The following is a 23,673-nucleotide window of genomic DNA, read 5'->3' on the forward strand; positions in this document are numbered from 1 at the left end:
ACATGTAAGGATGCCCACAGCATGCCAGGCTGCCTGCTATGCCCATAGCATGCCAGGCCACCTGCTGATCTGAGCCAGACATGCGGAAGGTAAACGCCAGCCCTGACCTCTACGGCCGACCACCTGGTAGGGAAGACAGGCAGTTAAGGAACGTTTTAATGCTCCGTAATACTCAGTATGACTAGTGATGGGAGTTGAACATTTGGTGGCTGGTACAGGGACAGCCTTCACTGTCACCTTCCCTGAGGGACAGGGCTGGGATTTCCCTCCTCCCAGCTTCTCTGAGTCCTACAGAACCCAGCTATTTTGATTACTCGGCCTTTTCCCCCTTTTGCTCTTTTGCTTTCCTGGCCTCTTGGTTCTCCTCTCTCCTGACGTGGCCCAGCTCAGTCTGCCAGTCATGTCCACTTTAGACTGTCCCAGATGTTTCTGCCTCTGCCCACATTCTTCCTTATATCTATACTAAAACTCTTAACCCCTCAGGAGCAATCTTGTCCTCCTTCTCCTTCTTTCTTCAACCCATATAAGAAAGACCTTATTTGGGTTTACAGTGTCAGAGGGTGAGTCCCTGGTCACCATGGTGGAGAGTTTGGCAGAAGGCAGGCACTTAGCTACACTGGGCCTACTGTGGCCTTTTGAGACCTCAGAGCCCATCCTCAGTAACACGCCTTCTCCTATAAGGACATGCTGACCCCAGCAATTCCAAATCCTCCCAAAAAGTTCATCAACTGGAGACAAAACACAAAAACAAGAGCTTGCCCGGCATACTAGTTGTGCCTTTAGTTCCTGCACATAGGAGGCTTAGGCAGGCAGATCTCCGGGTCCAAGGCCAGCCTGGTCTACAAAGTGAGTTCCAGGACAGCCAGGGCTACACAGAGAAACCCTGTCTGGGGAAAAAAAGACAAACAAAAAGAGAATATAGACGCTTATGTGTAGCATTCTCCCTCAAACCATCAGTGTCGGAGCAATAGCTGAGAGTTCATATCCTGATCCACAGGCGTGAGGCAGGGAGGGGTGGGAACTGGAAACAGCATGGGCCTTTGGAACTCCAAAGCCCACCCACAGTGACACACCTCCACCAACAAGACCACACCTCCTAATCCTTCCCAAATAGTTCCACCAACAGAGAACCAAATATTCAAATATATGTCTATGGGAGCCATTCTTATATAAACCACCACTCTGACATAGCTCCAAAGTTGGCCCTGCTTGCCTTTGAAAGCCTCTCCCTGCCACTACCTATCCTTCACTCTTTATGCCCCCATTCACAATTACTGTAGCTCATCCAGGTATGTCATGTGTTGTCATGTGATGTCATGTCGTCACCAAGTAACACAGCTGTAGTGAAATCACTTCTCAGCTGCTTTCAGCACCAGGATCTCTCCAGCGATACTCTCGGTAGAGGCCACTGCCCCAATTCCCCAGTTGTCCCTCTGAGCTGCTCATACCTTGACCTGATGAGTCTGATAAAGGTCAGGCCCAGCCTGCCATTTCTCTCCTCCAACTCCTCCTAGCCTGCCCTCCTTCAGGAAATTAAAAGGCCCCCTAGTCACCCAGAGAGCCAACTGTATTGCCTGAACTATATTTATGTATCCTATAATTATTAGCCAATCAGTGTTAGATTCATAAGGCGAAAACTGGGGAAATTCTGATACTCTAAATGTCTAGATTCTGAAGAATCAGTAAGGCAAGGGAAACTCAGATCGTTTCAGCATATGACATCATCTACACCTGTCCTGCGCTGGGCTGCGTGCTGCTGTTAACCCTTTCATTCACTCCAGGATCTCTCCCTTCATGCACCAGACTTGCATGCTCCCCATTGTGTCCTCAGGAAAACTCTGGGTGTGTCAGAATATTTTCACATAGCAGTAACTTAGATAATTTTTCTATGGCTCAGTTTCCCTCTCTCAACTTTTGGCCTTCTAAAAGATCCCCTCATCCCTGAAAGCTTAGCAAGCTCTCACCTAAAGGGCTATCAGCACACACTTGTTTCAGGAAAGAAGACTGGTGATAATGTAAAATGTAATAATTCTCAGACCAAAACTGGAAGTGAGATTGGTACAGGCAAGTAAACTGTGGGGTTTCGGTTTCCCAGAGGGGATAATTCAGCTCCCTGGAAGTGCTATGTGTGACCGATATGTCATGACATCTAAAGTTGTCTGCATTTTCAACATATAATGGCTCTCACTGCCTCGTTACCAAAGGAATATGAAATCAGCATGCACACTGATGAATTATTTTAAGAGCAGAGCAAACAGCCCAGCCCTGGTCTTGAGTCATCCCTAAACTCATTTCTAGAATAGTCTGAGGTAAACAAACTGGGAGGAGACGGGGACCTGGGCTGGTTCTGTGGGTGAGACACTACCTGGTTATGTCATCATCCAAAGGATTACCAGCAAGATCACCGAAGGGACATGCACTCCCCTCCAAAGGCCATGGCCACAGGCTCTTCTCTCCCGAGCAGCTTCTCCTAGCTTTAGAAGCAGACCCTACTCTGCAAACACAACTGAAAGAGATCTTTGGAAGAGAAGAAAGCCCAAAACGTCCCCAGAGAGAAGCCAGCAACCTCTGAAAATGATTACCAGAGACTTCCAACTGCCTACAAATAATTCACAGTTTACAAATGTGAGCAGGTTGCCTCATCTAACCTCATGGAATCTTATTTTTTTAAAAAAATAGATTTATTTATTGTTATATGTAAGTACACTGTAGCTGTCTTCAGACACACCAGAGGAGGGTGTTAGATCTCATTATCAATGGTTGTGAGTCACTATGTGGTTGCTGGGATTTGAACTCAGGACCTTTGAAAGAACAGTCAGTGCTCTTAACTGCTGAGCCATCTCTCCAGCCCTCATGGAATCTTATAACCTGAATTTGCAAATGGTGGAGTTTGCTATGGAGTCTTTTAATTTATAAATATTTTTTGAAAGAAGAAAGGAGCTGGGCAGCAGTGGTGCATGCCTTTAATCCTGGTACTTGGGAGGCAGAAGCAGTCAGATTTCTGGGTTCGAGGCCAGGTTGGTCTACAGAGTGAGTTCCAAGACAGCCAGGGCTACACAGAGAAAGCCTGTCTTGAAAAACAAACAAGAAAGAAAGAGAGAGAGGGGGGGGGGAGAGAGAGAGAGAGAGAGAGAGAGAGAGATTACCAGAAAGAAAGGAAGAAATCCGGTGAGAGAAAGGAAGGAAGGAATCCGGTGAGAGAAAATATCATGTGTGCCACTTCCCTTCAAAGCTCATGTACTTTAAGCTTAGCCCAGTGCCCATCAGGAACATTTGCATATTTCAGTTGTGTTTATTTATAACCTAGGCATGGGTATGGGGTAAAATACTGTTATAATACACTAGATACTTCCACAGGAGTCTCTCTTCTCTGCCCCAAACTAAGTCCATGTTTCTTCCCAGCCCTGACTTTGAAAAGTACATCTTGTCACATTGTGACAAATTGTCACTGGAGTGGCAAAGAACTGGCTAAGCAGAAGTAGCTCCCCCTTCCTCCCCTTCAGCAAATCCTCTATTGTGTGGGGAATTGAATCAACTCTTTGTGCCTCTTTAACCTTGAAAGAAGAGAGGCTCCAGCTGGATTCTTCCCAAGGAGTCTCCAGCACAGTTTTAGGAACATTTTAAGATGAAATATTGCTGTTAACTTAAAAAAAAAAACAGTATAGTTCGGGGCAGAACATATCTAAAAATAGGTTTGGCGAACAACATTCTGTCCCTAAAACTGAGACTGTGTGTGTGCACACACACCCATAGGTGCCCCTGTAACTGAGACTGTGCGCACACACCCATAGGTGCCCCTGTAACTGAGACTGTGTGCACACCCATAGGTGCCCCTGTAACTGAGACTGTGTGTGTGTGCACACCCATAGGTGCCCCTGTAACTGAGACTGTGTGTGTGCACACCCATAGTTGCCCCTGTAACTGAGACTGTGTGTGCACACACCCATAGGTGCCCCTGTAACTGAGACTGTGTGCACACCCATAGGTGCCCCTGTAACTGAGACTGTGTGTGCGCACACCCATAGGTGCCCCTGTAACTGAGACTGTGTGTGCACATCCATAGGTGCCCCTGTAACTGAGACTGTGTGTGTGTGCACATCCATAGGTGCCCCTGTAACTGAGACTGTGTGCGCACACACCCATAGGTGCCCCTGTAACTGAGACTGAGTGTGCACACCCATAGGTGCCCCTGTAACTGAGACTGTGCGCGCACACCCATAGGTGCCCCTGTAACTGAGACTGTGTGCGCACACACCCATAGGTGCCCCTGTAACTGAGACTGTGTGTGTGCACATCCATAAGTGCCCCTGTAACTGAGACTGTGTGCGCACACCCATAGGTGCCCCTGTAACTGAGACTGTGTGCACACCCATAGGTGCCCCTGTAACTGAGACTGTGTGCACACCCATAGGGGCCCCTGTGTAACGCCACACTGCAGGGGACACTAAGTAGTTCAGAAGAAGATTCAAAAGGAGGCCGTTGGTGACATTCTTTGTAGTATTTAATTTTGTCACTGCCATCATCAGTAGTAGTGTGTAGAGCATGTGTGTTCATGTTCTACAGTGCACGTGTGGAGGTGAGAAGGCAACTTTGGGGAGTTGGTTCTCTCCTTTCACCTTTAAGTGGGCTCCTGGGATGAAATTCAGGTCATCAGGTTTGGCAGCAAGCACCTTTATCTGCTGAGCCATCTTGCTACCCCCGGCAAAGTTCTTTTATAAGAATGTTAGCATTTAAATGTTTGTCTAAATGCTTTCTAGAAAATTGTATATATAGGGAACAAAGGACTTCGGTTCACAAAGGCCACTTCCAGAAAGCAAAGAAAATATCTAGAAAAATGAATAGAGCCTTTTATATCTGGAATAGACGTATTTAAAGATGTTTTGTAAAACCCACTATACTAACAGTAGTTGAAACAATACACAGACTATTATCACCTAGCTAACAGAGAGGATTCTCAAAATTCCCAACACAAAGATGCTAGATGTCTGTGTGGTGGATAACCAGTTGTCACAATCTATTCATCAGCCATTGATTTGAAATGCCATATAATACTGCACAAGTGCAAGCAATTATATTGTGTTCGTTAAAATAAAATCAGGGAAGGGGATGTGGCTCAGTCGGTAAAGTGCTGGCCGAGCACGCGTGAAGCTCTGGGCTCCACACCCAGCACAACAGAAAGCAGGCACTCAGGCTCAAGCCTGCGATCCTGGCCCTCAGTAGACAGGGCAGGAGGATCAAAAGTTCAAGGTCGCCTTCAGTTACCGGGTGAGTTAGTTAGGGGCTAGCCTGAGCTACATGAGATTCTGGCCTGCCTCAGAAAATCAAAAGAAAAAATTAAAAGGATGATTTGAGAAATGTATTTCTTTTCAGGACTTCTCAGCATGTTCAAGTTTAATTTAATGAGATTCCTAGGCTGTGCCTTGTTTAGTTTCTGCCTAGATAATATTTTATTTTGTGGAGGCACAGTCTCTTCTTAAGGGGAAATGAACTCGGGTAAACCTAAGACATCAGTGTGTGAGGTGAGCACATAAAGAGGCATAAAAAGCATTCTTTTTTTTTTTTTTTTTGCTCCAATGGACTTGTTAGTTACTTCACATTATAAAAATAAACAAAATACAAAAGTAGCTAAGAGACAAAAAAAAAAAAAATTAGCCACAGAAGGTTTATGGCTATGCCACTATACATTCAATGGCAGTGTAAATCTAAACTCTGTGACAGTTTAAATTGATTATCATCTGGCAGGATCTAGGATTGTGGTGGAGACAAACCTCTTGGTGGGTCTGGGAGGAAGATTCCAGAGTAGATTGGCTGAGCTGGGAAGACCCTCTCTATATACAGGTGGGTGGCACCATTCCTTGGGTTTGAGCCTGGGATGGGATCAAAGGAAGAAAGCCAGGCAACCCCACCCCTCCACCCCACTCTACCCTTCCTGACTGTAGACAGATCAGCTGCCTCAAGCTCCTGCTGCCCTGCCCGGCCCTGCCCTGCCCTCCCCACCGTATTTGCACTCTTGAACAGTGAGCCACAGGAAAGCCTTCCCCCCTCAAGTTACTTTTGTGTGGATATTTTGTTGCAGGAACTAGACAAGTGACTAAGTCACTCTCCTTGTCTGTCTCCCAAAGGAAGCATCAGTGGGAGTTGTAGACAGTGCTTCCCAGCTTTGGTTTGTTCCTGAACTAAGATCCCACCTAGTCCAGAAGATGCTGGAAGAAAACTGGAAGAAAACCAACTATGTTATTATTTCCTGGATGTGTGTGTGTATGTATCCAATTATACCTCATCCTAGTAAGCAAGTAAATGAAAACTATATTTATGTATCCTATAATTATTAACCAATCAGTGTTGGATTCTGTACTGGCTAGTTTTGTGTCAACTTAACATAAGCTGGAGTTATCACAGAGAAAGGAGCTTCAGTTGGGGAGATGCCTCCATGAGATCCAACTGTAAGGCATTTCCTCAATTAGTGATCAAGGAGGGAGGTCCCCTTCTGGGTGGTACCATCTCTGGGCTGGTAGTCTTGGGTTCTATAAGACAGCAGGCTGAGCAAGCCAGGGGAAGCAAGCCAGTAAGTAACATCCCTCCGTGGCCTCTGCATCAGCTCCTGCTTCCTGACCTGCTTGAGTTCCAGTCCTGACTTCCTTGGTGATGAACAGCAGTATGGAAGTATAAGCCTAATAAACCCTTTCCTCCCCAACTTGCTTCTTGGTCATGATGTTTGTGCAGGAATAGAAACCCTGACTAAGACAGATTCATAAGGCAAAAACTGGGGAAATTTTGACACCTTTAAGTGTCTAGATTCTGAAGAATCAGTAAGGCAAGGGAAACTCAGATAGCTTCAACATATGACATTGAATCCCAGCTCCCCTCTTTTCAGGGGATGGTGTTTCATTAGAATATGAATTAAAAATAAAAAATTTCAGGCCCGTGGCGCAGGATGAGACAGGGGTTGGCAACGGCGTTGTGGGCCATGGGGCCGTGGCCAGGTTAGGGTGCGGCGATGTTGGGCTATGCGTGGCGGCAGGGCGCGCCCACACTGTCACGGATGCGGAGCCTTGTGGTTCCCGACGATTTTGGCTATGGAAAGGGGAAATATACTAAACAAGGTCCGTCGGAAGCCCATGAGACACGCTTTGGAGGTGACAAACTTGAAGACCTTGAAGAGCCCAATCCATTCTGCTTCAAAGAGTATTTGAAAACCAAGAACCTCAGCCTGTCAAAAGAAGACACAACCACCAGCCGCAAGGCACCCACTGGGACTAGAGCACAGCTCCCCTGCCTCCCAGCCCCATGGGATATGGCCTGGAATATCAGCAGCCATTTTTTGAAGACCCAACAAGAGCCAGCAACCTAGAGGAGGATGAAGATGGATGGAATAGAACCTACCTGCCATCTGTCCTGGGTCAGACTCATTCCTCCTCTAGAGCCACACAGAACTTGTCACCCCGTGGCACCTACCTTTCCTTTTTTTTCCAACGCGTCAGAGCTGGCAGGTCCCGAGTCTTTGCCCCCATGGACGCTGAGCGACACTGACTGCAGGACCTCCCCAGCATCTCCAGTTGGGAGTCCTAATGCAGACTTTGCAGCTCATGAAGACTCCTTAGGGGACAGATACCTGCGGACGTTGCAGATAAGTTATGGAGCACTGAAAGATGAAAACTCTAAGCTCAGAAGAAAGCTAAATGAGGCTCAGAGCTTCTCTGAAACTCAAACAAAAATGGTGAGGACGCTCAAATGGAAGTTGGAAGGGAAGATGATCAAGGAGGAGAGTGACTTCCATGACCTCCAGTCAGTAGTCCAGCAAGTGGAACAGAACCTCTAACTGATGACCAAACGGGCTGTAAGAGCAGAAAATCACGTCTTGAAGCTGAAACAGGAAAGAAATTCGCTTCAGGCACAGCTCTCAAACTTGTGGTGAGAAAATGCAGCCCTGCAGTCAGGCCAGGTGCTAGCCTCACCGTGGTGAAGCAGAACACCGATGTGGCCTTGCAGAACCTCCGTGTTGTCATGCACAGGGCACACTCATCCATAAAGCAGCTGGCATCTGGGGCAGAGACACTGAACCTTGTTGCTGAACTCCTCAAGTCGATCGACAGAATTACTGAATTTAAAGCTGAGGCGGGCTCCTGAGAAGCTCTGCCTGCCACCAGTCCTGTCACCTCTGCAGTCCTCACCAAAGCATTTCACAGCCGAAGCATATGACTGGCCACCTGCAGTACAGGGCTCCTTCCCACCAGTTGCACCTAACAGTTTGCATGAAGTCCCACTGTTTGATAGACTCACTGATTTTTCTGGAAGACATTTTTATAAAACCACTAAAGCAGAAACGACAGTTTTGTAAGAAGCTTCCTTCACTGTCCTTTGAAATTTAGCTCTAGGATGAGGTCGGCTTCAGCCTCAGTCTTATCAAGGGGAACACTAAGTGAGCCAGTGTGTAAGTGAGCAGCCTGTACAGAAACGCGTGCCTCACTGAGGCAGCACCACTTGGTGGGTGCTGCTGTCCTCCCACCAGGACCATAGGACCAAGGTCACACACTGTGCACATTGCAAAGCTTCATACACTCGCTACTGTGTGCTGCCGTCGGTTTCGATATGCATTAATGTGTCTGTGTACCTTTTGCATAGTGCAGTTCAGACTGGAATTAAAGCACACACCCATGGGGCGGCGGGGGGGGGGGGCGGGGGCGCTTAGCACCAGCTCTTTGGGCTGGACGGCTGGGTTTTGAAGGACAAGCAAGACATAAGCAGCAACCTATGCTGTGCTGAGAGGTCAAGGCTTGGGGGCCACTTTCCTATAGATTTTTTTTTTAATTTTCCTTTTCCCCTTCTGTTGAGATTGACAGCTTTCTTATCTAAATAAATCCTGAAGATCATTTTAAAAAATAAATAAAAATAAAAATAAAAATTTTCAATGTATGTCTTATTAACATGGATAAATATTTTTCACCTTCCTTCTGGACATGGGCAATATTCATAGCCTGGTTTGTATGTGCTTATTAGGTGCCATGGTTTGAGCATAGCCTTGTCAAAGAATATCCTTTGGCTTTGGGAAATGCATTTTCCAGCAGGCTGGTATTGATTTCACAGTTGTGCAAATGCATCTGTAAGACTGCAGATAATTCTATTCAAAACAAGGTGACAATTAACATGTCCCCAAGTGCCGAGCAGTCAGCTGCAGACAGCTCATGGCAGGGGACCTCAAATCACTTTTTATCAAAACTACGTAAATAGTTCTCAGTGGCATCTTCTAGACACCTCCGGAGAATTAGTTGCCCTCAATTTTCTTCTGAAAGGCGGAAGGCCAAACAGCCTGCTGCCAACTGTACTTTAGAGTCTCTTCTTATTCATTATCAAAACTCACCCTTTCATTTAAAAGGGGTGGGGAAGACAGAAAGAAAATATGTCAAAATAGGGGCAATAACTAAGTCTACAGAGAAACAGGAACGTATTCTGTGTGTCTGTGTAATTAAAGAAATATCTCCACAGAATGACTGTTGGCAAGCCACAGTGAAAAACAGCCCAGGGAAGACAAATAACACCAGAATAAAGAGTCAGCGTGAGGACCAGTTCCACAGGCCAGGAGACAGGAGGAGCACTCAGAGAAAGGAAATTGCAGGTAAGTAAATTTAGAATAAATTTAGAATAACTTTCTAGGAAGTAGGAAAAACCATAGTTTGTCAAACCTTCTAATTCATTCTTTCTTTCTTTTACATTTTTTTTCTTTCTTCTTTTGTAATGGAAAGCAGAAAGAGGGGATATAGTCAGTGTGACCACACAGGGAAAAAAGAGACATCTTATGCAGAAGCTAAGGTGTGGTTTGTGCCTTGTACGGTCTCCACACCGTCTTCCCTGCAAAGTCATTCGACAAGTTGTAACCCCTTCTCCAGGAGACAGGTTCCTCCTCTGGCCAACTCCAGGCTTCAGTCGTTTCTTCTCCCATCAGGAGATTCCCATAGCCCTGCTGGCCTCCAGGGTACTATGGAACCAAGGTTAGATTTTGCACTTCTGATTCTCCTGCCTCTACCTCCTGATGCTGAGATTCTGGGTTGCATCGCACTGCTCTTTGTTTGTGGTCTTAGGCACATCATCCAGAGCTTCATGCATATGAGGCAAGCTCTCTGCCAATGAAGCCACATTCTTGGCCACTTTACCTCTTCATTCTAAACAAATAAAATAAATACAATACAATAATAAAATAAAATGTTGCGAAAGAGATACATCAGATAGAACTAAACGGTGAAGGGGGAGCTTGGAGAAACGTTGGTGTTAGTGTTGAGAATGGATTTAGAAGGGCTGGAGATCTAGAGGTCACGGTCAGAGTAGATGGCTACTATATGCAATAAGACAGATAACTAGAAACACCGTCTAACCAAGCAAGCAAGCTGAGGTAAAGTAGCGAGGATCCCCACCTAACCATCGTGTTGCGTACCATCATGTAGTTTGCTTGTTTCGGTTCAAGAGTAGCTTACAAAGCTACAGAGCTGGTTCCGTTTAGGCAAGACACTTTCCACAGCGTTTCTAAGAGAATCAGTGCCTCGAATCCTTGTTAACAGACTTGAGAACTTCGGTCTCAGCCTAAGCACTGGTTTCCTTCCGGTCATGCGACTTGCTTGACAGCCACAGGAGTACCGCGCCATCTAGGTGGAAAGTCCTTACTAGACTTGCCCGCTGCTCACCCAAGGTGCCCCTAAGAGCCTCCGAGAAGCTCTCTCTTCTCCTGTGGTAATATCAGCTGTCTTTAGATTCCTTTTCTTCACGGATGAAACTACCACTCTGCTGCCTGGGAAGCAGGGAACCCTTGCACTGTCTGGAAGATTGGCATTCTGGGAGAGGGAGGGGCCAATGGTCTCCATGGGACTTTCCCTCATTGTCCTGTCCTCAGCCAGCCTGGGTTGTAGCTGAATGGGGAGTCTCTCCAGAATCCCTGGGCTTCCTGTTTGTTTGTTTGTTTGTTTGTTTGTTTGTTTTTTCTGTGTCTTCTCATCGGGGCATCTGGGACGGATTTCCTTCCATGAGCAACACAACCTGCACTCCCTCCTAGCCTCTCTCTCTCTCTCTCTCTCTCTCTCTCTCTCTCTCTCTCTCTCTCCCTCTCTCTCTCTCTCCCTCTCTCTCAGCCTTTCCAGGTGAAGGGCTCTCTGCAAAGGGGGGCTAGAGGATGTGAATACTCAGACTTTAAAGGTGAACGTTCTTTCTTCAAAGCTATTGTATCCACAGCTGCTATATGTATCGTAGAGTGGCAAGAAACCACTTGGCACAATTCTTATCCCCCCAAAAGAGAGTGAGTTTTCTAAGTGTTGACATTTGTGTGGCCAGACATTTTTTAGAATGGATAGTGATAGAGCCTGTTCATCATTTGACCTGTGATGTCCTACCATACTAACATCCTGTGACATCACATTATACTTACATCCTATGACATACTATATTAATGCTTTCTCTCCCTATCTCCCTTTAATGATACCTCACAAAAATTTCCCTATAAACGTGTACACACTTACCCACTCTTGTGGCTTCAAGAAACATGTCTCCAATATCTCCCATGCTTCTTGGGCTAGTTAGTTTTTGGTCAACTCCATACCAGATAGAGTCATTTGGGAAGAGGGACTCTCAATTGAGAAAATACCTTATCCTACAGGTGAGTTCTTGAGCTTTATCTTAATTAATGTGGGTAGGCTCACCATGGGTGGTGTCAACCCTTGGTAGGTGATCCTGAGTCCTATAAGAAAGCTGGGTGGGCAAGCTGTTGGGAGCACACCAGTGAGCAGCACTCCTCCATGGCCTCTGCATCAGTTCCTGCCTTGAGTTTCTGCCCTGACTTTTCTGGATGATGTACTACAATTATAATCTTTAAGATGAACTAAGCCTTCTCCTCCCCAAGTTGCTTTTGGTGGTGGTGTTTCATCACAGCAATAGTGTCTTAGTCAGGCTTTCTATTCCTGCACAAACAGCATGACCAAGAAGCAAGTTGGGGAGGAAAGGGTTTATTCAGCTTACATTTCCATACTGCTGTTCATCACCAAGGAAGTCAGGACTGGAACTCTCTGTGATAACTCCAGCTGTGTCAAGTTGACACACAAAACCAGCCAGTACAAATAGAAACCCTAACTACAACACTTTTACTCGGACTACATCAGGAAGGTATATCTACGTGCATCTTCTTCAATGTTTCTGCACTCAGTTTCCATGCCCCCACCTGTTGCTCTTCCTGAGTTCTTAGGCATCACTGCCCTATACAATCAGAGTGCACCTCTCCCCACACCTTTGTACTACCTCCCAGCTCCATTCCACCTTAGTAGCCCCAAGCCACCTCCTTCCAAAGTAGGGACAATACTTCATGCTCTTCTCACCTTGTACTCTATCATTTCAACAGCCTCTTGCCCATGTGCAAGATCTAATACCCCATTCCCTGGTGTTTGATAAAGACCTGCATGACTGGATTGTAGTCTACTTATGCTTTCCCTCCTTCCTTTTTGTTGATGGTTGCTTTACTGGTCTTCCTTTCACACAACTGTCACAGAGCTCTGGGTTTTTGCTAGTGCTCTTCGGTCTAAGATTATTCCACCTGCATGCCCTCAATCCATCACCTCTAGCTCAGTCTCCCTTCAGACTTCAGTCTACAAGCAACTTTCAAAGTCTCCCAATCATCCTGCTCTCCCCGAAGGCTCCATGCTGCTTATGGCTTTCCTACACCTGCATTTCTGCATTGTGGATTCTATTCCATGGAAGTACAGTGGTCCTCATTGGTGCTTCCCACTTACCATGGTCCTTCCTGGTTGTCACTGTTTCAATTGCATCCCAGACCCTGTGGTTTTATACATATGTGTTTGTTGTGTGAATAAGCGAAAGCACACCAGGCTTGTCTTGCTTTTCATGCTAATCTTTGTTTTATGCTTTGGCTATAGTGGCCCTGCAAAGGGCTCATGCAGTTAAGACTTGATTACCCAAGGCCATACTCAGATGACTGGAAGTCAGTGGATCAAGTTGGTGCCCACCTAATCAATGGATTAACCCACTGGTAGATTCATAATTGAACAGATTATTAGGAGGCTGTAGAAACCATAAGAGAAGTCCGACTGAAAGACGTAGGTCACCGGGGGTGTACCCCTAAAAGGTGCGCATGATCCCAGCCTCTTCATCACCATCTCTCTGCTTCTTGACTGCCAAGTCAGTCTCTGTCAGTCTCTGTCTCTCTTTGTCTCTGTCCATCTCTGTCTCTGTCTTTCTCCCTGTCTCTATTTGCCTCTGTCTGTCTCTGTTTCTGTCTGTCTCTCTGTCTCTCCTTCCCGACCGGCCTGAGGTGAACACCTCTGATCTATCTAGCCTCTCCACTGCTGCCCTTCCTTCCTTCCTTCCTTCCTTCCTTCCTTCCTTCCTTCCTTCCTTCCTTCCTTCCCTCAAGCTGAGCTCAGTGGAGCCAGTCAGCCACAGACTCAACCCTCTGAACCTGGGGTCAGAACAAATCCATCAAGTTGGGTTTTCCTCACCTATTTTGTCACCGCGATGGAAAATTAACTAATGTGCCTTTTAACCACTTTTGGCCCTTACTGTAAAAATTTTAAAGGCAGAGTATTTCTCAAGGTTAATTAACATTCTTGGAAGAGGTTGGAGGCTCATTCATTCATTTCAACACAACCAATTCATTCCTTATACTACTGGATCAATGAGAAGAGCCACCCTCAATGGGCGATGTCCCAAGAAAGAAGTGACTGCCCCCTCAGGCCACCACCCTCAGTCTACCATGGAGGCTTCTCTATGCTTTATATGTTTTTTTTTTTTACACAGTGTGTATCTGTGCATGTGTGTGACTGTGTTGTATATGGGTGGGAGCACATGTGTATGTAAACAAAGCATGTTTGGAGGCCCAAGAGTAATGGCTGGAGGCTTCCTTAACTGCTCCCCACCTTGCTTTTTGATCAAGATGTCTTAGTCATAGTTCTACTTCTGTGAACAGACACCATGACCAAGGCAAGTCTTATAAAGACAACATTCAATTGGGGCTGGCTTACAGGTTCAGAGGTTCAGTCCATTATCATTAAGGCAGGAGCAAGGCAGCATCCAGGCAGGCTTGGTACAGGAGGAGCTGAGAGTTCTACATCTTCATCTGAAAGCTGCTAGTTTAAGACTCACTTCCAGGCAGCTAGCACTAGGGTATTTAAGCCCACACCCACAGTGTCACACCTACTCCAACAAGGCCACACTTCCTAATAGTGCCACTCCCTGGACAAAGCATATACAAACCATCACACAAGGTCTCTCACTCACACCCAGAGCTTCCTGGGTTGGTCAGTCTGGCTAGCCAGCTTGCGCCCGGGATCTCCTGTCTTTTGGCTTCTGAGACTGGAGTTGGAAGTGACTCACCATGTCTCGCCTGTCATTTACACAGGCTTTGGGACCTGAACTCTGGCTCTCTTGCTTCTGAAGCCAGTATTGTTGAGCCATCTCTCCTGCCCAAGGATCCCCTATTCTTAGAGATGGTTGCTTGAATTCAGGGGCTGTGGTTGGCGGCCCTGTAGATAACATGACAGAATTTCTCTAAGTGTCAATCATTCAGTTTGTTAACGATCACAAAAGAAAGGCTTGGCTATTGAATGATCTGCTGAGCACTCGTGCTTAGGAAACAACAGTCCGGGCAGGTTATGATGTAAGAAGCAGGGGAAATATGGGCACTACACACTCCCTGACCACAAGCAATCTACTTTCAGTTTTGCAGCTAGGGTGATGTGAATTTGATACTCATTCAGTAGAAACTGCCTTTTGAATCATAGTCATTTCCCAGGCTGATGACACCGCACTTTCTCACTCGCTGTATCACACCCCACTTAGATACTGGGTCATGGGGGCAAATAGTACTCTGCTGTACTATGAGATGAGCAAGCGCATTGTTGGTCCATGCTATTTCGGGATGACCTTGGGTTAGGAGTATAACTCCATCCTGGGTGGGGCAGCAGCTATAGTCTCCTTCAGCGTCTCGGCTTCTCTCTGCCTTTCTCTGAAACCCTGGTGGCCACGCCGGGTTCAGCAAATGCTGTGGGCTGTGGGCGTTAGACAGCTTGTGTGGAGACGCATGGTGTCTAGCAGCCGTGCAGTTGGTGGTGCCTGCTGTTTCCTTTAGTCTTTGCAGAGAGATGCTATAGCAGTCACATGACCTCATCCTCCATGGGTGGCCTAGCCCTAGGCTTGCTTCCATTTAGTCTTTAAACTGGCGACTTTGAGAGGGTAGAGCTTGTGACTGGAAGGGATAGAGGTTTTGTTTTTTTTTTGTTTGTTTGTTTTTGTTTTTTTTTGTTTTTTTGGTTTTTTTGAGAACATTGTTAAAAAGCCGATCAGAGCGGGTAATTTTGCAGCACACTACCAAGGAGAAAGCTAGCAGATAAAATCTCCGATGACAGGGGAAATAAAATCCAAATAACAATGAGAAAAAAATTGTGTTGCATAGAATGATTCTAGATGAGAAAAGAATTGGGATCCTGGCCAAAGAAGCAGTAGCAACAAGTATAACAAACATTCTGAGGTCACTCATGGCTGTTAATACATAGCCAGGATAATATGTGACATTACAGTCATGGATAGTAACATATAGCCAGGATACTATGTGACATTACAATCATGGATAGTAACATATAGCCAGGATAATATGTGACATTACAGTCATGGATAGTAACAGATAGCCAGGATACTATGTGACATTATAGTCACGGATAGTAACATATAGCCAGGATACTATGTGACATTACAGTCATGGATAGTAACATACAGCGGGTATTAACAAACAGCTAGCATACTACATGATATTAAGAACTTTTTTCTTTTCTTCCTTCCTTCCTTCCTTTCTTTCTTTCTTTCTTTCTTTCTTTTTTATTTTAAGATTTGTTTTGTTTTTAAATTGTATGTGGTGTGTACGTGTGTGTGATCAGGTACCTGCCAAAAAGGCTAGAAGAAGGTGTCTGATCATCTGGGCTGGAGCAACAGGTAGATGTGAGCCCCTAAATTGAATGCTGGGAATGAAACATGTAACATGTGCCCCCTGGAAGACCAGTAAATACTCTTAACCAATAGCAATAGCAATAATATTTTTATTAATAATTACAGTTGGGGTCACCACATGAAGAACTAACTGTATTAAAGGCATGCGGCATTAGAACGGTTGAGAACCACTGCTCCAGATGTGTGGAGAGGGATGGGTTAAAGTTTTCTACTGTTGTTGTTTTATTGCCTGTTCCTCCCTTCAGACCTGTTCATATTTATGTTCTGTGTTTATTTTAATAATAAAAATATTATTGCTATTGCTATTATTATTGTATTTAAAATATTTATTTATTTGCATGTGTTTAAGTATTTGGCCTGCATACACACATGTGCACAATGTGCAGTCCAGTGTCCACAGATGCCATTAAACGGCATTGAATCCCCTGAAGCCAGAGTTGTGAGCTGCCATGTAGTGGCCAGGAACTAAACCCAGATTCTCTGCAGGAGCAATAAGTTCTCTTAACTGTTGAGCTGTCTCTCCAGCTCAGACATGATTTATTTTTAACTTTTAAAAAGCACATTAAAATGTTGTTGTGGTTATGTAAAAGAAATGTCAGATTTTTATGAGCCAAAAATGTCAAAATGTGTATATATATATATATATATATATATATATTACTGAGTTAACATGTTTCTATCTATAAATTATATAAAATTTTTGTGTGCATGTGTATATATAATAAAGAAGAAACTGACAAAGTTCATCCTATAATTAAAATGTGAGTTACCAAAGATACAACAAATAATAACTTATATGCACCTAACGGTAAAACCCTAAACACAGAACATAAATATGAACAGGTCTGAAGGGAGGAACAGGCAATAAAACAACAACAGTAGAAAACTTTAACCCATCCCTCTCCACACAGTTACATCATCTGGAGCAGTGGTTCTCAACCGTTCTAATGCCGCATGCCTTTAATACAGTTAGTTCTTCATGTGGTGACCCCAACTGTAAAATGATTGCTACTTCATAGCTGTAATTTCATTACTGCTATGAACTGTGATGTAAACATCTGATATGTGACCCCTGTGAAAGGGTCATTTGACCTCCAAAGGAGTTGTTGTGACCCACAGGTTGAGAACCAATGACCTAGCCAGGAAGAAAGTAGTACAACCCACAGCCCTATGGGACATGTATTGAATGAATATTTCACCTGACACCTGACATACCTGATTCTCAAATGCCCAGAACACTTTTCCCAGGATAGACCAACACTGTAGCTTACAAAATAATTCTATTTTTCTTTTGTTTGTTTTGTTTTTTGTTTTGCTTGTTTGCTTTGGTTTTTGAGACAGGGTTTCTCTGTGTAGCCCTGGCTATCCTGGAACTCACTCTGTAGACCAGGCTGACCTCGAACTCAGAAATCCGCCTGCCTCTGCCTCCCAAGTGCTGGGATTAAAGGTGTGTGCCACCACTGCCCGACTAGAAAATAATTCTTGACAAATCTGAGGACTTCAGGACCATTCCCAGCATCTTTTCTAATCACCAGCAGCGGTAAGAAATCAGAAAAAAACTCCCAGATAATGGAAAATCAAGCCAGCATGCTCCTTAACAACTGAGTCAGAGAGAAATTAAAACCCCATAGCCAAAGCAGCTGTGGTGGTGCATGCCAGAAATCCCACTCACAAGGGTCAAGACAGAAGAATGCCAAATTTGAGAGCGTCCAAGGCTCCATGGAATCCTAGGTTGGGAGATCTCTGGTACTTTCCCCTATGGGATTAGCATCTTAAATGAATGTAGTTTAATAGACTCTGTGGTTTGTCTCATAGGTGAGGGTGGGAAGCTGACGTCAGGGTGTTCTTAACCAGGAAAGCTGACCTAATAACAGAGAATGAACAACTCTCTGTAGTTAATAACAACAGGGTGCTCTGGTCAAGTGGTCTCCTTGGTCCCCTGGACCGAATCTAGAGTGCAAAACCTTCTCCAGAGTCTTGTGTTCCCACCTTCACTGATGAAGGACAGGGGGAAGGCCTGAAGCTCTGGGCTCTGCTTGTTCTGAGGTAAGAGTTAGGACCTGGGAGCTGACAGCAGACATTGAAGAGCTGCCATCTGGAGGGGGGAAGTGGTAAGTGCCTGGCGGGAAAGACTAGCTGCTGCCGCTGGACTGTAATGGTGGCAAGGGATTTCCCCTCAGCTACACCAGATGGGGCATGCTTGCTCCCCACTTCAGTAAGGAAGACAGTACCAAAGGGCACTTCCCGTGTGGATCAGGCCTTCCCCTGTGTCAGCACACAGCAGATGCTCTATGGATTATCCTCCAAGCCAAACCACCACCACCTTCAGGAGTTTAACTGCTTCTGTCTATGGAATATCACCCAGCTGGACCGGCTGACAGAAATGTCCCCTCACAGAAAGAGGGAATGGAAGGGTCACAAGACCCTTACCTGAACACCCAAATGTCCTTCCCAACCAGTTTTATGCAGTTTTACACTAATTGCATGTAGCCTCAGGGGCTTTGGGAGGGGGGAGGGACTATAGTATGCAGGTTGGGAAGGCCAGGGGAAAGGGAATTCGTCTGGACAGCTGTGCAGAAGCCATCAAGCTTGATGGGTACAGACTTTCCAGTATGGCTGCCGGAGTCCCCCATGTTCCTGTCAGTGATGCCCTCATCCATGCACCGTGAGAAAGCCCAAAATCTCATTGGTTCCCTAGAACAACTTTGAGGAAACAAAGTTTGGTTTGTCACAGAGATCTTTGAAGTGCTGGGGAAGGGCTGGAGGAAGATAGATACTGCCTAGTCTCTTTCCCTCAGGGATGAAGTTTTCTCAACTTTTAGAATGTCTACTGATAAGAGAAACTTGTTGCTTGACCAGATTTCACTTTTTTATTTTTATTTATTTATTTTTTTATCTTGGCTGGCTATTTCACAGGCCTTCAGTTAAAAGGCCTCTTGGGTAGGTGGGTGGATCTAATATCCTGCAGTAGAGTGGCGGATAGTTAAGGGGTCAGATGGGACTCTTGCTAAAAGGGTAGATTCTGACTGCTCTTGCCATAGGTAAGAAAAACAGGCAACTGTGTGAGATGATGGATATGCTAAGCTATCCATCTGTAGTACTCATTATGTTACATGATTAAATATGTGTAAAATACTTACTTTTTAAAAATACTTTTACAATTATTAGTGAGATGCAACAACATACAGTACAAAATATAAAACTCCGCACTCATATGTAAAAAAAAAATTTTTACAAGCATACCCAGATATGTTATATGGGTCAGAATATTCAAATTTTAAAAATTAGAACATGGGGCTGGACAGTTGGCTCAGCAGTTAAGAGCATATGCTGCTCTTACAGAGGTCCTGTGTTTGGTTCCCAATACCCATGTACAGGAGCCCACGACTACTTATACCTCCAGCTCCAGGGGATCCGACACCCTCTTCTGGCCTCAGGCACCCATGTTAACATGCATATCCACACACATACAATTTTAAAATAAAATCTTTAACATTTAGAATGTTTGTAGTTATTAGGCATACCAGTAAAAGTATTGATTTTTATCATACTTTTTTTCTTATAAAGGACATTTAATTGAGGCTGGCTTACATGTTCCGAGTTAGTCCAGTCTCATCAAAGTGGGAACATGGTAGCATCCAGTCAGGAATTGTGCAGGAGGAGCTGAGAGTTCTACATCTTCATCTGAAGGCTGCTAGCAGAATACTGACTTTACCATACTTTTATTAATTACTGAAGCTTAAAGAATAGTGGAAGGAAAGTGTGAAACTAACCTTAATAAAAAGTTTTCCTTTTTTGTTTTTGTTTTTTAAATAGAAAAGAGAGATTTAAGGTGGCAATAAATAGGGAGTCTTCCCCTACATAGCTTAAGTAACCAGCTGGTTGGCCAAACTCTAGAGGAAGCAAATAAAATCTATGATTCGAAACATTGAGGTCACTACCTCAATCTCCAAAGGTTTGCTAGAGCAAAGCATTAGGCACCCAGTCACATACATGCTTCTCCTCTGAGTGAATTCTCCTGTCTCTCACCCACGGTCTGTATCACCTGCTTCAGACAGAGCTGACCAACGTCCAGGTTTACGGCTAGCTTTCTGTTTTGGTTTTGTTCTTTTGCTGTAATAAAACACTTAGGTCAAAAGTGACTTAGGGGAGGCGAGGTTTTATTTGGCTTACACTTCCAGGTCATTACACTTCTGGGTCATAGTTCATCACTGAAGGAAGTTGGGACAAGGATACAAGCAGGAACTGGAAGACGGCCCTCCTTGCTACTTTATCTCTAACCAGGGAACTCACAGGCAAGAAAATACAGTGGGACTTTGGAGGATGTTGCTTGGTGGTTTGCTCATGGGACCATTTGCCCAAAGAATGGTGCTACCCACAGTGAGCTGGGCCCTCCATCTCAATTAACAATCAAGTCAATTCCGTGCTGACGTACACGATTGGGCAACCCCTCAATTGAGACACCCTTGTTAGGTGATGCTCTGTCAAGGTAACAGTTAAAGCTAGGTAGAGCAGTATCTATTGCCTTTGACATTGGACTTGGGATGCTAAGAACGTATCCACAGCCTGAGGCAGAAGCTGCAAGAGGACACTTACCTGGAAGACTGGGTAGGCAGAGGCAGCATAGCCCACTATACTGGCTTCCTTGTGTTCTTGTTTTGATTTTTTTCCCTCTCTTCTTAACCCACCCTTTATCTCGGCATTAGACCTAATCCTGAAGGACCCAAACACGGAGTTCTTCTCCAAACCTTCTTCTCCTAGACTTGTCATTATTTCAAGGATTTCGAGTACCAAGCTTTCTCATCAACAGACTGACTCTCATTTCTAGCAGACTGTAGGCAGTGCCTGCTGGGGTCCAGCTCCAGGCTTCTGTTAGGATGAGCTCACTCAGCACCTGGAGAAGAGAAAGCCCAACCCTGTAGTATAACATGTGACTGTCCTGCTCCTACTTGCCCTGAAGGGTGTGGACACTAGCTGCCCTGTGGAGAACTGTGGGAGGGAGGGAAAGGAAGGAGGAAGGACCACCTGCCTGTAAAGCCCAGATACTGCAGGAATGCAGACAGCTGCAGCTGTGGCCAGCAGCTTCTCTCTCACCAGCAGAAGTGTAAATACCAGAACTGGTCATGTGCTTGCACCAACTCTAAAGGAAATGCAGGGACAAAAAGGTGGTGGCGCACGCCTTTAATCCCAGAACTCGGGAGGCAGAGGCAGGCAGGCGGATTTCTGAGTTCGAGGCCAGCCTGGTCTACAAAGTGAGTTCCAGGACAGCCAGGGCTACACAGAGAAACCCTGTCTCAAAAAGACAGGAAAAAAAAAAAAAGACAGATGCAGATACTCACAGCCAACCATCGAACTGAGCATGGGGACCCCAATGGAAGAGTTAGGGGAAGGAATGAAGGAGCTGAAGGGGATGCCAACCCCATAAGAATAACAACAGTATCAATTATCTGGACCCCTCAGAGCTCCCAGAGTCTAAACCACCAACCAAAGAGTATGCACGGGCCGGTCCCATGTAGCAGAGGACTACCTAACCTCACCTGGCATCAGTAGGAAGGGAGGCACTTGGTCCCGTTGGAGGCTTGATGCCCTGGAGAAGGGGGATGTTAGAGGGTAAGGCAAAAGTGGGTAGGTGGAAGAGCAACCTCTTAGAGACAAAGGGAGAGGGGATGGGATGGGGGGCTGTGGAAGGGAGGCTGTGGAAGGGAGGCTGGGAACGGGGATAACATTTGAAATGTAAACAAATAAAATGATTAATAAATTTAAAAAAAGAATTTACTATTAAAAAAATCAGTTGCATTAACCATGCCTCAGTGACGTCAAGCAGCAGATAGATAGGTCCATGACCTTCTAAAACTGCAAAACTTGGGTTAATACCAGCTGAGAGACCAGTCAGAATGATATTTTCTAGTTCCATCAATTTTGATGACTTCATGAACTTTGTAGGCAGATGCAACTGATTTGTAACCTGGAGTTTCCAGTAGCCTGGGCTGCAGGAAAAAAAAAAAAAAAAAAAAAAAAAAAAAGAGTGATTGGCGCCCTCTGTCGGCCACTGTGGTTATATGCTTTTGTTTTAAAAATCTCTCATTGGTCTTTCAGAACGTGTAACATTTCCAAACCATGGGTGGCTGAGGATAGTTTGTAAATGACCTAAAGAAAGGGGGGGGGGGGGAGTTGTTCTTTGACGTAGCAATAGGTTTCCTCAGCTCAGCCAGCTCCTCTCTGGGTTGGATTTAATTCAGAGTGCGTCAGAGGAAGTACCTCCAGGAACTGGGGTCTCTCAGAGGACGTGGTTTTGGGATAATGTTCTGCAAAGCCAAGCCCTTGAGGCGAGGCAACATTTCCACATTGTGTGGCCTAAACTTTTTCCCTCGTGATTTTCCACACTTTGCAAAAGGAACAAGTCTCCTCAGAGGGAGGCTCGCCACGAGATGTTGCCTGTTTGTTGACTTTGCCTATGAAATGGACGTTGCTGATGGCAAACATGATAGACAACAAAGGAACCCAGAGAGGAGCACATTCACTTTAGCAGGTGCACCTTCACATCCTGTATAGATTTGGGGACATAGGATGGAAATAGTCTGTAGTATGACTCCTCCTAGAATTTAGCTCCCATTGGACTACATTCCTGTTAACACCAGAAACAACCACCACAACCTCAAATCAAATCAAACGAAAGAACTCTGCAAGCTGAGAGCGAAACATCCAAAGGCAAATACACACCCAGGCAAGTTCGGTCATCTGCAGTCTAGAGTAGGTCACACGCCCCCTGGTGGTCCACAGTGAGCATAGTAGGCCATGGACACTGGCTTGAATTCTTCTCTTTCAGTACTTTGCTTGGGTTTGCCCCTCTGGGCTTCCAAGGGTTCAACAAACAGTGTAGGTACTTGACAAGTGCTTGGCTGAGTCTTGACACAGATGTCTAGGGTAGCAATGTGGCTGGAGTGGTCTGCAGCAGCAAGGCTCGGGAGTGAAGGGCATGGATGACGGTGATGCTCGCTGGCTGTGCGACCTGGGACAAGTTACTGACTCTGTTAGAGGCTCATCGCTCTCAGTCAGTACTTGTGAATTATAAACTTAGTACTCCCTTCATGGTTGCAGGATGACGATTAAACCAAATCATACACAGCACAGGGGCCAGCGTTATCACTGTACCCGCCCCAGAGGTCGATGTGATGGTTAAAGGGAATCCCTTAAAACCTGGGTTTTGGGGTCAGATCGTGGCTTGGCTGGTTTCCACAGGCATGGCTATGGGTGAGTTTCTGTGCCTTGACCTCCAAATTAGCAGGAAATAACAGGAAGGAGAAAACCCTGGAGAATAACTCATGACATAGCACAGCTGGTGTGTGCAACGTGGAGAACAGGTTTGCAGGATGCTGCCGTCAATATGGCTTCTCCTGGCAGAGAGCCAACAAGTCTGCCACACCTAGTAGTTCTCTCTCTCTCTCTCACACACACACACACACACACAATTTATTTTCGAGACAAGGTGTCATTGTATAGCCCTAGCTAGCCTGGAGCTTATTATATAGACCATGCTAGCTTTGAACTCACAGAGATGTGCTTTCCTCTGCCTCCTGAGTGCTGGGATTAATGACGTGCTCTGCTATACCAGGCAATTACCACTATTTTCAAGATAATGGAATGCTTAAGTTAGCCACTAATAAAATCCATATCTAGGTCACTTTACCT

General features: G+C 45.4%; 1 long non-coding RNA gene and 1 pseudogene across 1 annotated transcript; one reads left to right on the top strand and one right to left on the bottom strand.

Moving 5' to 3' along the window:
• Gm6618 (predicted gene 6618) lies at positions 6,998 to 8,124 on the top strand (annotated as a pseudogene).
• On the bottom strand, positions 9,670 to 20,862 carry Gm41527. The gene is made up of 2 exons (XR_876413.1): positions 20,581 to 20,862; positions 9,670 to 10,157 (listed from the first exon to the last, which is right to left on the bottom strand). It is a non-coding gene; the product is annotated as a predicted gene, 41527 (long non-coding RNA).
• Between the last annotated feature and the right edge of the window lie 2,811 nt (positions 20,863 to 23,673).

Source organism: Mus musculus, chromosome 17, assembly GCF_000001635.26.
Source record: "Mus musculus strain C57BL/6J chromosome 17, GRCm38.p6 C57BL/6J".
NCBI classification, from domain to species: domain Eukaryota; kingdom Metazoa; phylum Chordata; class Mammalia; order Rodentia; family Muridae; genus Mus; species Mus musculus.